General features: G+C 40.4%; 1 long non-coding RNA gene across 2 annotated transcripts; it reads left to right on the forward strand.

Annotated features, from left to right (window-relative positions):
* The first annotated feature begins 279 nt into the window (after nucleotides 1-279).
* On the forward strand, nucleotides 280-1,570 carry LOC147365061 (uncharacterized). Of its 2 annotated transcripts, none has more exons than XR_015135123.1 (3): nucleotides 280-441; nucleotides 752-844; nucleotides 1,054-1,570. It is a non-coding gene; the product is annotated as an uncharacterized LOC147365061 (long non-coding RNA). The 2 variants fall into 2 exon arrangements; XR_015135124.1 differs by lacking the exon at nucleotides 280-441 and adding an exon at nucleotides 531-642.
* The last annotated feature ends 15,492 nt before the right edge of the window (nucleotides 1,571-17,062 follow it).

Consider the following 17,062-nt stretch of genomic DNA (forward strand, 5'->3'; position numbering starts at 1 on the left):
CATTCCTTACATCTTTAACTTCTAACTATTTAAATTATTTCTAAACCCTAAATTCAGTAAGCTCCTTTGCCATAAACATTCTCCTCAAAATAGGCTTCAGATATCAATCCCTCCCATGGCCTCAAGCTACAGCCTATGTGCTCACCCTGGAACACTCTTTTGTAAAAGTCCTTGAACAAATGTCAATGATTAACTTTATGAATTATTTTCTGAGCAATGCTGCAGAAGGCTTTGTGCCTTCTCATGCTCCTCTCAAGACCAATAAGCACCTTAATATTCCTTTTCAGTCAACTCAGCTGAGGAGAGGAAAAGACAAGTTAGAATTACAAGGCCTAACTCCTTCATCCTGGGATTCGTGCCTGTAGAATAAGGAGAGGGGGCTGGAGACTGTGCCTCCATTTTGTCAGTAATGCCTAACACGGCTCCCGACAAGTTCCCATTGTAAGGATCTATGTTTCATATATTTCTTTGATCAGGGTCTTGAGTCCACAAGATGGCAGTGTCTTCTCAGGGACCCTGCTCATGTATTCCTTCCTGTGTGTGTGTGTGTGTGTGTGTGAGAGAGAGAGAGAGAGAGAGAGAGAGAGAGAAGGTGGGAGAAAGTGGGAGGAGAGAGGAGGATCTTGGTGGTGTGCTGCATGGGTAATGAAAAAAGTCTCTTTTGTCTTTGATTGAACAGGCTCTTTTTATGATTTCTAAAGCAGAAAAATTGAAATGTCTGAGCTCGACTCTTTTTTTTTTTTTTTTTCAGGGCTTAAAATTTGAATCCTCAGTGAACCAGAGGAGGAAAGAATGATGAAATCCTCAAGAGTTTTATTGGTGATCCTGTGGCTTCAGTTGATCTGTAAGTTTGGGGCATTTCTAAGGGACCATAAAATACACTATTTGGAGTCATTGTCCCTTCTAGGCTCATGGAGAAACATGAACACTATTTCCCTTAAATAAGGGATGGTAGAGGTGTGAGGCCTGTGAAAAGATAACTTGAATTCTGGAGAGGAAGCATCACCACCTAACTCACCTTCTCTGACTGAGCGTTCGTGTCTCTTTGCACAGTGGCGAGCACCCAGCAGAACACAGTGGAGCAGAGTCCTGCGTCTCTGCCCGTCCCAGAGGGAGCCGCCGCATCTCTCGGCTGCACTTATTCTGACAGCACTTCTCGGTACTTCACATGGTACAGACAGTACCCTGGGAAAGGCCCTGAGTTTCTGCTGCAAGTGTATGCCAACAACAACAAAGAGGAAGGAAAATTTACAGCGCAGTCCAATAAAACCAGCAAGCATGTCTCCCTGCGTATCAGAGACTCCAAGCCCAGCGACTCAGCCACCTACCTCTGTGCAGTTGAGCACACAGTGCTCCCCAGGCACCTGCAGCCTGTGCCCAAACCTGCTGGGGCCCCGGCAGTGCCTCTTGGAGAGCTTAGGCTGCAGGGCACAGACATTCTGTTACCTATCTAGCTGTAGATGAGGATTAAGAGTAACAGTGTAGAAGGTTTGATTGATTAGGGAAGTATTTTCATAATTCTGAAAACAGTTGATTCTGAAGGGAAATTAAAGACACAGTTTGGTCTGAATGACTGAAATATTTTTCAATCTTCTTATTGTACTCTAGTCTTGTACCATAACTTTACTCACTGGAATTGGTATTATGATGCTTTTACATATGACAATATTTTAATATGATAACTGAGATACTCCCTCATAGTTCCTGGTACATTTTGCTCTTTCCCCATGTAGTTATTCAAGGTTTTTGATATTCATTGCTTTAGAAAATAATAGAAAAACATAAATGCAGAAGTCTTTTTTTAAAGTTTTTTTTTTTGATGTGGACCATTTTTAAAACCTTTATTGAATTTGTTGCAATATTGTTTCTATTTTATGTTTTTTGCTTTTTGGCTGTGAAGCATGTGGGATCTTAGTCCCCAGACCAGGGATTGAAAGGCACACAAGTGGAAAGAGAATTGCAAAGTCCCCCTGCATTGGAAGGCCAAGTGTTAACCACTGGACCTCCAGGGAAGTCCCAGAAAGGAGTCTTAAGCAACTATTTTGAAAAAGTTGTAAGTCATGAATTATTTTAGTTATAGATCTGCCGCCTCATCTTCACCCATCTTCATCTTCAACTGCAACCCCATTGGTGGATTAGATAAGGACACATTTGATGGGTGGATGGAAGGACTAGCATCAGACAGTGAGAACTTGTTGAAACAAAAAGCCTAGAGAGTTGAAGGAATTCAGATCAGAGGTTTATGTTACCATTTTTGAGTAAAGGATGAGTACAACTCAAAGTTCCAAGTGTGAGCCTTCTGGGAGAGTGCATTGATTCCTGTGTACTTGAGTGTGGCTGGGGATGGTAGAGAGAATCAGCTACAGCCATAGAATATCCCACACCCACAGCAGGGTGTAGGGGTACAGATTTCCTGAGAAGGATCTCTGAGTAACCAAAGTTATGGTGATTAAAGGCCTACATGGATCAGTTATCAAAGACCATATGGTATTGAGGATGTTTTAGAAAATGTTGGTGAGAGAGCTGGGAATACCAACAAGGATATGAACATCTGCCCTCTCCTGACTCACTGGCACTGTGGAATTGTCCTATAACTTATGTCAAAGTCCAGGAAAAATGTTTGTGATCTGATGGAAATCAATTGATGCTTTTGAACTGTGTTGTTGAAGACTCTTGAGAGTCCCTTGGACTGCAAGGAGATTAAACCAGTCAATCCTAAAGGAAATTAACCCTGAATATTCATTGAAAGGACTGATGCTGAAGCTTCAACACTTTGGTCACCTGATGCAAAGAGTTGACTCATTGGAAGACCCTGATGCTGGGAAAGATTGAAGGCAGGGGAGAAAGGGATGACAGAAGACGAGACGGTTGGATGGCATCACGACTCAATAGACATGAGTTTGTGCAAGATCCAGAAGATGGTGAAGGACAGGGAAGCCTGGCATGCTGCAGTCCATGGGGTCGCAAAGAGTCAGATATGACTGAGTGACTGAACAATGACAAATAGATCCCGGGAAAAAAAATTAGAAGTCACAGTAGTCATAAAGCTGAAGTAGTGGTCTGTTAGACATGACATTGTTTATTTAGTCCAAAGAGCGGGAAAAGCTGGAAATGACTAATTAAGATTTTTACTCAGTTTTGTTCACATAGTCACTGACTAAAAGGATGTAAAAGTATAAAAGGCTACAGCCCATGGGGTCGCACAGAATCAGATACAACTGAAGCAACCTAGCATGCAAAGAAGGATGTAATCTAATCGGAATTTGCTTCAAGTTCTCAGTCTGGAAACGTATGACTCAGAAATATTTCCAAATCATGGAAAAAGCACTTGAAAGGCAATGAGAAAGAGCATGAAATGTATTGAGCTCAAGATACTCGAATTCTCTTTCCACTTGTGTGTCTTCTGGTGCCACTGGAAAGAACCTGGTTTGTGGTGCTGGTCTGATTATCTTTTGTTGCTAACGAGTGGCTTGATTTCAGGCTATACTCATACATATTTCAGGATAGGTTTAGGATTAAGTGAGGTAGCATATTGTCTTAGGTTGACTTCCTTAACAAAGCCAAAGTTGGGATTTCTGACACCCATCTCATTTTGAGAAAAGCAAGTTAAGTGGGGAGGGGAAGAGGGTAAAAATTAATGTAGCTGAGCTGAACTCTCGATCCAGCCTGACTTCATGGGGGTCTCTGGAGCATGAAATGCCCCACAGAATTGATCCCTCCCACCTTGAGTCAAGGGGCCATACAGCTGATCTTAGAATAAGGCATTCATTGGAGCATGGATATACTTTACTGCAGAATGGTGATGTATATTGGTGTAGATCAGTTTTCTGGGAAAGAGGGCAGCTATGAGCCAAGCATAGCCAACATTTGCAGCAGCTGGGAATTGGGTCCACAGGCCTGGAAAAGGGGGTCTAGTTTGAGCACCAGCAGTGTCTACTACTAGCATGAAACTCTCTTGTCATGTGAGTGCATTCAATCAATGGTAGACTTGAAAATTATTTTATTTTAAAAGTTAATTTCTTTCTCTATTTCTTGAAAGTGAAAGTGAGTCACTCAGTCATGTCCAACTCTTTGTGACCTCATGGGCTATACAGTCCATGAAATTCTCCAGGCCAGAATCTTCTTGTTAATTGGGAAAAGTGAAAAGTCAAAGTGTTAGCTGCTCAGTTGTGTCCAACTCTTTGCGACCCCGTGAACTGTAGCCTGCCAGGCTCCTCTGTCCATGGAATTCTCCAGGTCAGAGTACTGGAGTGGGTAACCATTCCCTTCTCCACGGGATCTTCCCAAGGTCTCCTAAATTGCAGGGATTGAATCCAAGTCTCCCAAATTGCAGGTGGATTCTTTACCATCTGAGCCACCAGGAAGCCCTTTCTCTTTCTTACCAATCTGGAAAAATTAAAATAATGTATGATAAAGAACTTAAGAGAGAAAAATTTTTAAAAATATAAAGAATTATTATTCAAAGCAAAGACTCCAGATTTTTTGAGAGTAGTGACCAAGGAACCATTATATTATTCTCTTAGATCCTTTGGTCATTCTCCAAATATGCATTTCCATATGAGACCATAAAGCATGACATTCTGCCACAACTTTGGTTCCAGGTATAATGACTGTCATATTCACAGTTGATGACTTGGTGCTTCAAGGTATGGAAAGAAATACCATCTCTACTTATTAATGACTAGTGTTACTTTGTTCTTGGTTTATATATAAGAATGAAGAACTTGGTAGTGGGATGGACTTCTTATGTCATTGTGTCCCTGTTCTCCACAAAGTTTCTTCCTGAATGGGATTCTTGGCCAGTAGTCTGGCCATGTGGACTTACCATGTTACTTGGCAGGCTTCTGTTTAGGATGAATGAGCAGGGAACTGCTTATTAACCTGTTTCTTTCTCTCCTTTCCACCTAATATCAGTTTGAAGGTGGCTTAGCTCTGTTACCTCCCTGGTAGCTCAGACGGTAAAACATCTGTCTACAATTCAGGAGACCTGGGTTCGATCCCTGGGTTGGGAAGATCCCCTGGAGGAGGAAATGGCAATCAACTCCAGTACTTTTGCCTGGAAAATCCCATGGCAGAGGAGCCTGGTAGGCTACAGTCCATGGGATCGAAAAGAGTTGGACATGACTGAGCAACTGCACTTCACTTAGCTCTGTTAAGTACTCACAGGAAAAAACAGCGCTCCAGGTGTTTTATTTCAACTTTAGTGAACATCAGGTGCCCACATACAGGACAGCCTGCTATGCTTCTCACATGTAAGTCCAGCAGCAGGGAGACTAGTATAACTATTCCACACAGTGACCTTCAGTTCGCCCCCATGTGCTGTCCCTCCTGCCAACCATCACACTTATCCTTTCTCAGTCCAGAATCTCTACAGGTTCCTAAGGAGTAAGTTTCCTTCACTTGCATGTCCAATGAAATCTTCTCATAGTTCATTCTGGGCTGTGCTTTCTCCCTCTCTGTCTCACCCATCAGAATGCTCACATCTACTTTTTGTCTTATGGGAACTGTTGATATCTTTCATCTTTTTATTTTTTTCATATTATGGATTTAGTATCATCCTGTTTATACTTGTAAATTTTATCCCAGTGGGAAGTCTGTTGAGAAAGGAGGAGAGTACATATGTTTGATCAGATATTTTGAATCATATAAAATTTCTTTTTTTAATATAAATTTATTTATTTTAATTGGAGGTTAATTACAATATTATATTGATTTTGACATACATTGACATGAATCTTCCACGGGTGTACACGTGTTCCCCATCCTGAACCCTCCCTCCCACCTCCCTCCCTGTACCATCCCTCTGGGTCATCCCAGTGCACCAGCCCCGAGCATCCTGTATCATGCATCAAACCTGGACTGGCGATTCGTTTCACATATGATAATATACACGTTTCAATGCCATTCTCCCAAATCATCCCACCCTCGCCCTCTCCCACAGAGTCCAAAAGACTGTTCTATACATCTGTGTCTCTTTTGCTGTCTCGCATACAGGGTTATCGTTATCATCTTTCTAAATTCTATATATATCTGTTAGTATACTGTATTGGTGTTTTTCTTTCTGGCTTACTTCACTCTGTATAATGGGCTCCAGTTTCATCCATCTCATCAGAACGGATTCAGATGTATTCTTTTTAATGGCTGAGTAATACTCCATTGTGTATATGTACCACGGCTTTCTTATCCATTCACCTGCTGATGGACATCTAGGTTGCTTCCATGTCCTGGCTATTAAAAACAGTGCTGCAATGAACATTGGGATACACATGTCACTTTCAATTCTGGTTTCCTCGGTGTTTATGCCCAGCAGTGGGATTGCTGGGTCCCATGGCAGTTCTATTTCCAGTTTTTTAAGGAATCTCCACACTGTTCTCCATAATGGCTGTACTAGTTTGCATTCCCACCAACAGTGTAAGAGGATTCCCCTTTCTTCACACCTTCTCCAGCATTTATTGTTTGTAGACTTTTGGATCAAGCCATTCTGACTGGCGTGAAATGATACCACATTGTGGTTTTGATTTGTATTTCTCTGATAATGAGTGATGTTGAGCATCTTTTCATGTGTTTGTTAGCCATCTGTATGTCTTCTTTGGAGAAATGTCTGTTTAGTTCTTTGGGCCATTTTTTGATTGGGTCGTTTATTTTTCTGGAATTGAGCTGCAGGAGTTGCTTGTATATTTTTGAGTTTAGTTCTTTGTCAGTTGCTTCATTCGCTATTATTTTCTCCCATTCTGAAGGCTGTCTTTCCACCTTGCTTGTAGTTTCCTTTGTTGTGCAAAAGCTTTTAATTTTAATTAGGTCCCATTTTTTAATTTTCATATAAACCTTCAAACTGACCATATGATTTGCTCTTACATGTGAAAGAAAATCTATCAACAGGATCAGAAAGTAAATAGAAGCACAAGGGAGAACTGATTTCAAACTGGTACAAGTCAACGGAGTGCTCAGAAAGAAGGAAGTTGTTTTGACCTTGTCAAAAGGACCCCAGCTGACCAGACTTTCATTTCAGCAGAGAATTCTCTGCTTAATTTTTTCAACATTAGGTTTCAGTGTTCTCTATGCTAAAATAAGTTGGGTAAGTAAGTCTTTCCCCTTTGGAGTTGCATCTTATTATTAGACCACAGAAGGAGTGCTCCTTGAATGACAGACCCTCTCTCCTACCTGCATGGGATGCTAATTGCTTTGCTGTGTTGAGTGTCTGTGTCAGTTTACTGCTGTGTCCTCTGTACCTACAGAAGTTCTTCTCATTCCTGCTCTCCTGGCTTCACTCCTTCCTGCTTTATTGAGTTTATGTAAGTGTGCTCTTCTTTTTCTCACAATTTTTTCCAGAATCATTTGTACATATGCTATATTTTCTTTACTGTTAGAATGTAGCTCAGGTTTCTCTGCAGATACTCCTCTGTTGACATTCTCCTTAGTGTGAGGTCCCCTTAATTTGGCACAGTATACCTGTCTGTTCTGACCATTGACTATTGGAATGGGACTTTCCCTTTCTGCATATAAACATGTGGTGCCCAAGTCATTTTTTTTTTTTTATGGCTTTAACAAATATCAAAGTTGTTCACCTGAGACCGAGTCATATTTAGACTTTCTGTCTGATAAAGAAAATTGTTTTTTTATTAATTTGCATTGATTAAATAATTAACATTACATGTTCCATTCTGATGTTAAGTAAAAGTCCCTGATCTAATTTATTCTTTCCCATTTAGCACCAAATGAAGGAATAATCTCTCCCCATCCCATATCTGCTATGACACTCATATCCATCCTTCCTTTTGTGAATGTGATGCTCACTGAACCACCTGAGTCCAGCAGGGAGCCCAATCAGAAAATTTTAACATTTCTGTCACTTCATTGCATTATTTTTGTATCTCCTACACAAGATTTGAATATTATTCAGATTGTCTCTGTATCTTAATAGGAAAATTTGCCTATTTGTATTTGTGTTTACATGCATTTATTGTTCCAGCTAGTATTTTTAACTACTTGAAGCAGTGTCTTTGTTTGGACCAAAGTACAATAGACCAGGTGGATTATAAACAACATGAATTTATTTGTTTCTCACCATTTTGGAGGCTGGAAGTCTGAGATCAGGGTGCCAGCATGGTGAGTTTCTGGTGAGATCCCTTCTCTGGTTTACAGACTACTCACTTCTCATTGTAGCTTCACATCGAGAGTAGAGAGAGAAACAGCCTATCTTGCATCTCTTATAAAGGCACAAATCCCACAGGGAGGACTCCACCCTAATTGCCTCTCAAAGATCCCACCTTCAAATGCAATGACATTGGGGGATTAGAGTTTCAACATATGAATTTCATAGCAAATAATGATGACATTTGAGATTATAGAATGCTCCCTTCTTGAAATTCTTTATTTAGATTTAGAGACTGAGCTCTTTCTTGGTTCTCTTCCTGTTATCAGTTGCTCCTTCTCAGTCTCCTTTGAAGGTTTTTCCTTCATCCCCCTGATCTCTAAACATTGGAATGCCTCAAGAATTTATTCTTAGAACTCTTTACTTTCTACCAACAATTTATTTCCAGCTAATTGTATCCAGTCTCTTGGCTTTAAAAACTATTTAAATATCAGCATTTATATCTGAAACCTACCTGGCTCCTCTGATTTCTGAACTTGTATATTAAATGATCTATCTGACATCCCCATTGGGGCATCTTCTTGGCATATCTCTAGGTGATCTCCTGATTTCCACCACTCTAGTTACTTTACCATCCATACCTTCCAGCTGCTTTTTGTGAATTCATCCTCATTTACGCAAAATACAGCTCTGTCTATGAAATTCTCTAATCATCTTGGTCAGAAACCTTGAAGTTGCTTGCCCTTATCTCCTCAATTTTTCTCATATCGCCATTTGATCTGTTAGGAAAATCAATTAGCTCTTTCCTCAAAGTAGGCCCAGAATTGATCACTTTTCACTTCCAACTCTGCTCTTACCTGATCCAAGCCACTGTGATCTCTTGCCTGGGGGTGGCAATAATAACCCTACCTGATCTCTCTTCTTTCCTTCTTGCCCCTCTTCAGTCTGGTCTCCACCCAGTGGAGTGAGGTTTTAAGAACATAATTCAGATCATGTGGCTTCTGTGCTCACAACTCTCCAGTGGTTTTTCATCTCACTGAGATGAAAAGCAGATTCTTACTACAACCTGTAAGACTACTCCATCTGGTTCCCTGCCCCCTCTCTGACATGAGTCACTGTCTCCTCCTTACTCTCTCCACCTTCACCACATTTGATGTTGCTCTGACATGGCGATTGCTTTCCTGCCCTGGGGTCTCTGCAGCTCTTCTTCCTGCACCTTGAGTGCTTTTCCTCCAGGTAGCCACCTAGCTTATTCTTTCACTTCATTCTGGCCTCTGCTCAGGAGACAAGCTTGAAACATTTATTGTGGCACCTGAGGGTGGTAACAGTTGGAAAAAAGAAATACAAAGTGTTTCTCAGAAAATGAATTCAAAAGCTGTATTGCAAATCCATTCTACATTAATCCCCCTACATACAAATGAGTTCCATTCTGAGAGCGTGTGCACAACTCCAATTTGTTTTTAAGTCCAACAAAGCTAGCTTTGTCCAACTAAGCAATTGATTATATAGTATTGTACTGCAATAGGTTTACAATACTTTTCAGACAAATAATACATAAAAGACAAATACAAAAATAAAGAAAACAAAATAAAATTACAGTACCTTGAAAATTACACCAGATATGTGGACTGACTTAAGTGACTGGACATGAGAATGCATGTTTGCATCTTTGAAAGTTTGAAACTTGAAGGTTCGTATAAAGGGGACTTAATTATTATGAAGCAGGGTGGTAGCATCAATAGGTCATCAGGATGTATAACTGAGTTCCATAACTCAAGTTGCAAACTGTATACTATTATATATAGAGAGGAGAGATAGGTTAATAATATATTCATATGTACTTTAAAATTTTGAAATGCATAATAGAATAGAACACTTTACCTCATATGTCCTAAATTACTTCCACCTGTCTGTCCATCTCCTACTCTTATTTTCATCTAGAAAGTGTCTCTAGTCTTTAGTCTACTCCCAACCTAATATCTCTACGTAACCTCTGATAACATTCCTTTTTATCATTTCCAGGAAAAAGACAAAGCGATTTTGTTCTCATTAATTTTTTGTCTGACTGTTCTCTGTTATAAGAAATGTTTCCTTATTTCTGGATTCATTTTGTACTATCTCATGTACCACTTTGTATATGTATACACACACATACACACACGTCCTTATCTTTCCTATTATACTGCAATGTCTTGTAAGTAGACAAAGCTGAATTCAGTTTTTAAGTTTTAAAGACTTAGAAAAAGATCTCACTCATAGAAAAATGTTGATAATTTGTTGTGGACTTATTTTGAAATAGATTGGAACAACCTTATTCAACTTTGAAGATGAAATTTGACAAAATAGTTTAAGATAGTAGTTTCCCGTAACTGACATTTTGAAGAAGGAAGCAGATCAGATCAAATCAGTCACTCAGTCCTGTCCGACTCTTTGCGACCCCATGAATCACAGCATGCCAGGCCTCCCTGTCCATCACCAACTCCCAGAGTTCACTCAGACTCGTGTCCATCTAGTCAGTGATGCCATCCAGCCATCTCATCCTCTGTCGTCCCCTTCTCCTCCTGCCCCCAATCCCTCCCAGCATCAGAGTCTTTTCCAATGAGTCAACTCTTCGCATGAGGTGGCCAAAGTACTGGAGTTTCAGCTTTAGCATCATTCCTTCCAAAGAAATCCCAGGGCTGATGTCCTTCAGAATGGCCTGGTTGGATCTCCTTGCAGTCCAAAGGACTCTCAAGAGTCTTCTCCAACACCACAGTTCAAAAGCATCAATTCTTCGGTGCTCAGCCTTCTTCACAGTTTAACTCTCACATGCATACATGACCACAGGAACAACCATAGCCTTGACTAGACTGAACTTTGTTGGCAAAGTAATGTCTCTGCTTTTGAATATGCTATAAGTTTACTTTAAAAATCCCCACCCAAGCTGACAGGTCTTTTGTTCCTGATAATTTGTAGATGGTCCTCAGGAGAGAATGGAAAGCTAGCGGCTGCTGATGAGCTAGTTGACCCAACAATTTTAGACCACTGGGGGTACTCTGCTGCTGCTGCTGCTAAGTCGCTTCAGTCGTGTCTGACTCTGTGTGACCCCATAGATGGCAGTCCATCAGGCTCCACCATCCCTGGGATTCTCCAGGCAAGAACACTGGAGTGGGTTGCCATTTCCTTCTCCAATGCATGAAAGTGAAAATTGAAAGTGAAGTCGCTCAGTCGTGTCCGACTCTTAGCGACCCCATGGACTGCAGCCTACCAGGATCCTCCATCCATGGGATTCTCCAGGCAAGAGTGCTGGAGTGGGGTGCCATTGCCTGCTCCAAGGAGCACTCTAAGCTACTCCAAATGACAAAATGTTTTCTCAACATTTGAGAAGAATCTTGGTGAACATTTAAATTAGGGTTTCTGGCAGTTAGGAAAACATCTGAACTACTCAGATGGGGAACTGAGGCATCTCCATATATTCATCTGTGAGGAAGATCTGTTGCTTTGAGTGGTGTAAAGAGATGATTCCCCAGCAGAATTGAGCATCAGATTAGGGCCATGGTAAAACTAAAAGTTCAAGAAGAAATCACATGCATTACCTATCTAGTTTTGATACTCATGACTAAAAATTCTAAAATATGAGCCTTACTGTCATTTCACAATTATTCCAATGATTTCTACCTTCTATTACACATCCATTTCTCTCAGAGACAAAAAAAGAAAAAAGGAGATGAGAAGATGAAACAGAAGTGAAGTAGTGTACAGAAAAGAGAGAAAAGAAAAGAGAGACTGGGGAGAAAGAAATAGGAGACAGCTACTTGAATTTTTGGCCCCTACTTCATAGTTACAGAGCAGAGTCAGTGTGAAGTACTTGCAAGATGAGTGGGGAAAGTGCTGGAGAGGAGCAGAAGGGAGGTGGAATTGAAGTCAGGTGGCCATCATGTACATGTCCTGCTTCTCTTCCATCGGTCAAAATCTTGTTGGAGACACTGTATTTTCTCATGATAATTATGTCTGAGGTTTACATAATTCTCCTAATTTTATTTAATTATATTTATTCCCTCAAGAGGATTCAATACATAAGCAATGCATTCAGTGAGATATTCCTTCTTTGTGAGAGCTTCCTTGTAAATGAATTCTCAATCATTGAAAACTTTGTGTACTGATTCTTGGCTAGGGAAATTGGGTCACTGACCCTGATCATTTTTTCAGACTTTATTTTCCCCAGATGAAGCCCATATTTTTCTCTGAAGTATCCTTTCCCTTTACTCCTTTCTGGCATGTCTGATTGCTGGGGCACTTTAAGTGGAGGCAATGCTGTGAGAGTGAAAAGCCTAGATATTTCTGTACCTGTGATCAGCAGTGTCTTAGGCAGTAGGGCACTGGTCTCAGCAGCAGTGCCAGTACGTTGCTGAAAAACTAGAAAAACATGTCTTTGCTCTCCAATCTCGTTGTACTCCTCTCCATTTAGGACAGATGGCACTCAACCTGCTGCTTTCTTCTCAGCTATTTGGGGGCTAGAGAAAAGACTTTCTCAAAAGAACTAGCTTCCTTAGAGATCCACTGATCTCTGCATGCAAAGCTTTCTTCACAACCTATAGTTTTCTGGTCTTTATCCTGGAGTTCCTTGCTATTGACCCTAGATTTATTATGAGCCCCAATGGAATAACTCACTCAAGCTCTGTTGGCACAGCATTGGCTGGCTTCAACAGAAAGCTCCTTGGCTAAACACAGGGGATCAGGAACATTTTAAATCTACCCTCTTTCTAGAATTGCCTTCTTTTTGGTTCAAATGATTGTTACTTTGTTAATGAACTATTTAAAAAAAGACTGAAGATCTAAAATTCTAAAGGCCCATTCCTGGTGTGAGGAAGGTCAGAATCAATGATGATGAATGGGAAGTAACTCGGTCTGGTAATGTTTAAGCATTTCATTAACAAACCTATACAAAAGCTTAAATTTCTGTGACGTCTGATCTGCTATTATTTTCCTATACTCTTTCTGACTTTCATGCTTAGAAAATTCATGACCATCCTAAATTTATTTTTTAAAAAATAGCTATTACTTAAAAATATTAATTATCTATATTTAGAATTTATTTCGGAGAAGGCAGTGGCAACCCACTCCAGTACTCTTGCCTGGAAAATCCCATGGACACAGGAGCCTGGTAGGCTGCAGTCCGTGGGGTCGCTAAGAGTCAGACACGACTGAGCGATTTCACTTTCATTTTTCACTTTCATACATTGGAGAAGGAAATGGCAACCCACTCCAGTGTTCTTGCCTGGAGAATCCCAGGGACGGGGGAGCCTGGTGGGCTGCCGTCTATGGGGTCGCACAGAGTCAGAAAGGACTGAAGCGACTTAGCAGCAGCAGTAGCAGCAGCAAGACTCATGTATTCTTTTGTTTGTTTGTTTGTTTAGTGATATTCATTTTTGAGATACTGTATTCATCTACTTCCCAGTTCTGTTGACTTTGCTTCCTAAAAGTCCTCTAGAAGATGTCACAATCCCCACAACCCAATTCACTTCCACAATCCTCATTAAAAATCCATCTCAGTCTCTTGCTCAACACTTGACACACCCCATCACTCTTCCATGTAGTCCCTTTTCCATGGTGAGAGCGATTTTGCCAGAGTGCAGATGTTAGCATGCCAGTCACCTGGATTCCCATTTGCTCTTAGGACAAAGAAGAACTGCCTCTCCAACTTTATTTCATTACATGTCCCTAATCTCTCCATCTTTGTCTCTCCCTCTCTCTTCAACAATACTGAGTATGTCAAAGGCACTATTTTCCTCTTATATAACCCATTCATATAGATATTTTAGTTGATTTTATTTATTTATTTTCCTAAAATTCTTTTCCTTGCTTTAAAAGAGTTAAAAAAAATAGTAAATGCCTACTCATTCTTGTATACTTGTCCAAGAGTCAGTAGCTAAGGAAAGCTTAGTGGGTATTTTAGAATTATAGAACTTTGCATTTTCAGGTTTGTAATTTATTTTTATTTCTTTCATTATTTGTTTAAGGTCTATTTTCAATCCTACTCTGTGATCTCTTTGATGATAGTGTCCATATCTGTGGTTTTCATTCTTGAAAACTCAGCATCAATGTGTCTTAGGCATTTGCTGTTGTTTAGTTGCTAAGTCATGTCCAGCTCTTTGTGACCTCAGGGACTGTAGCCTGCAAGCCTCCTCTCTTCATTGTATTTCCAGGTGAGAATCCTGGAGTGGGTTGCCATTTCCTCCTCCAGGGGACCTTCCTGACCCAAGGGATAGAATCCACATCTCCCACATTGGCAGGTGGATTCTTTACCACTGAGCCACCTGGGAAGTATCTTTGGCATTAACATCATTCAATTTCCTTATTCATTTCTATTCATTAATGTGATCTTTATTTTAAGCCTCCTCAAAAACTATGATAATATTTAGTGAAAAAAGTAATCTTTAGAGGTTTATGGATAAATTCTTGGAGTATAGAGGGGATTGGAAAAGGATAGCCACAGGGCAAAGTAGCTTGATACTTATGTTTATAAATAAAGTTTTATTGGAAGACAGCCATGCTCATTTATTTATGCATTGACCATGGATGCTTTGTGCTATACCAGCATAGTTGTAGCAGAGACTGTATGACTTCAAAACCTAAACTATTTACTATTTGACCCTTTATAGACAAAAAAGTCTGCCAACCTACAGGGTGTAGGAATTACATAAGGATTCTTTGATTTGGATTTTTTTGTTTGATAACAACAAATTAAATAATTTCTATCATATTTCTAATATTTCTAATCATCTGCTGGGCCAATTTAGAATACTCCTCATCTTTCTGAAGATTTTGTGTTATGTCATTTTTTAAAAGTTATGACCAACCTAGATAGCATATTGAAAAGCAGAGACATTACTTTGCCAACAAAGCTCCATCTAGTCAAGGCTATGGTTTTTCCAGTGGTCATGCATGGATGTGAGAATTGGACTGTGAAGAAAGCTAAGTGCCAAAGAATTGATGCTTTTGAACTGTGGTGTTGGAGAAGACTCTTGAGAGTCCCTTGGACTGCAAAGAGATCCAACCAGGCCATTCTGAAGGAGATCAGCCCTGGGATTTCTTTGGAAGGAATGATGCTAAAGCTGAAACTCCAATACTTTGGCCACCTCATGCGAAGAGTTGACTCATTGGAAAAGACTCTGATGCTGGGAGGGATTGGGGTCAGGAGGAGAAGGGGACGACAGAGGATGAGATGGCTGGATGGCATCACTGACTCAATGGATGTGAGTCTGAGTGAACCCTGGGAGTTGGTGATGGACAGGAAGGCCTGGCATGCTGTGATTCATGGGGTTGCAAAGAGTCAGACACGACTGAGAGACTGAACTGAACTGAAAGACAAAGGGAATAATGACACTTTACAAATAAAAGCATCATAGGTCTTAAAATGGATAAAAGTTTTAAGAGTATTTTTTAAACATTTAAAAAGTTTGAATGTATCAGCATGCAATTAAGTAGAAAAAAGTAGCAGTAAATTCACAATATTTTTTTTCAGTGCTGATTTTTTGATGCTTTGTTCAATAATAGAGTTATATAATGCTGACTTATATAGATATTTTTGAATAGAAGTAAAAATACTGGAAATCACTAATCACAGTAATTCAGACAATAGTGCAGAGAAGGCAATGGCAACCCACTCCAGTACTCTTGCCTGGAAAATCCCGTGGATGGAGGAGCCTGGTAGGCTTCGGCCCACGGGGTCACTAAGATTCGGACATGACTGAGCATCTTCACTTTCACTTTTCCCTTTCATGCATTGGAGAGGGAAATGGCAAACCACTCCAGTGTTCTTGCCTGGAGAATCCCAGGGACGGGGTGGGGGGATGGAGGGAAGCTTGGTGGGCTGCCGTCTATGGGGTCGCACGGAGTCGGACAAGACTGAAGCGACTTAGCAGCAGCAGCAGGAGACAATAGTGCATTAAGCTCCAAATCATCTTAATCAGGTGAATTATTGAATGACACAATCTATAGTTTTCTTCTAATGAGATTTCACCACCTCTTCAGTAAAATATCACTTCTCAAATTAATGTTTTAATATGAATTTTATTAATTTTGTATTTTATATGCACGGGCTTCCCTGATAGCTCAGTTGCTAAAGAATCCACCTGCAATGCAGGAGACCCTGGTTCGATTTCTAGATCGGGAAGATCCGCTGGAGAAGGGATAGGTTACCACTCCATATTCTAGAGTTTTGCTTGTGGCTCAACTGATAAAGAATCCGTCTGTAATGTGGGAGATCTGGGTTTGAACCCTGTGTTGGGAAGATCCCTGGAGAAGGGAAAGGCTACCCGATCCAGTATTCTTGCCTGAAGAGCCCCACATAGCTCATGGGGTTGCAAAGAGTCGGACACGACTAAGCGACTTTCACTTTGGTGATTAAGAACTGTGAACCGAAGAGGTTTATACTTAACCTAAGTTTTGTATGTATAAAGGTGCTATGATATTTTTAAAATAGTCAGTATGAGAGTGGTCTCTTATATGAAGAACTGTGACTTAGTTTTGAGAAATACCTAATGCCCCTGTGTTCAGACCCTAGACTTGCCTCTGGAAGCAGCTCATCATACCGCGGGCCTGAGAACTATTTCTCGTAGAGACTATCCTTCATAAACAGATCATTGTACACCCGGACATGTCCACTCATTCACTTATTCATTAATTTTTCAAATATTTTTAAACCATTTGCTCTGAACTAGTGTTCTGCATATTTTGAGAAGTTGGCCAATGAGATTAATAAGATTAAGTTCCTGATCTCAGGTGTATCAAACCTAGTTTGAAAAACAACACACAAATGATTCCAATATGGTGTAGAAATGACAGTGATAGATGTGCGTACAAGGTACAGTGGGAAGAGAGGTGGGTCCTAACTCAGCCTGAAGGACTGGATCAGCACTTTCATAAGGAGTAAATCAGTTCTTAAAGAAGGAATAAGAAGTTGCCTAGGCAAAGATTCTGGGCAGAAAG

The sequence above is a fragment of the Bos grunniens genome, chromosome 10, assembly GCF_055505025.1.
Source record: "Bos grunniens cultivar Pamir isolate PY7600 chromosome 10, Bosgru_T2T1.0, whole genome shotgun sequence".
NCBI classification, from domain to species: domain Eukaryota; kingdom Metazoa; phylum Chordata; class Mammalia; order Artiodactyla; family Bovidae; genus Bos; species Bos grunniens.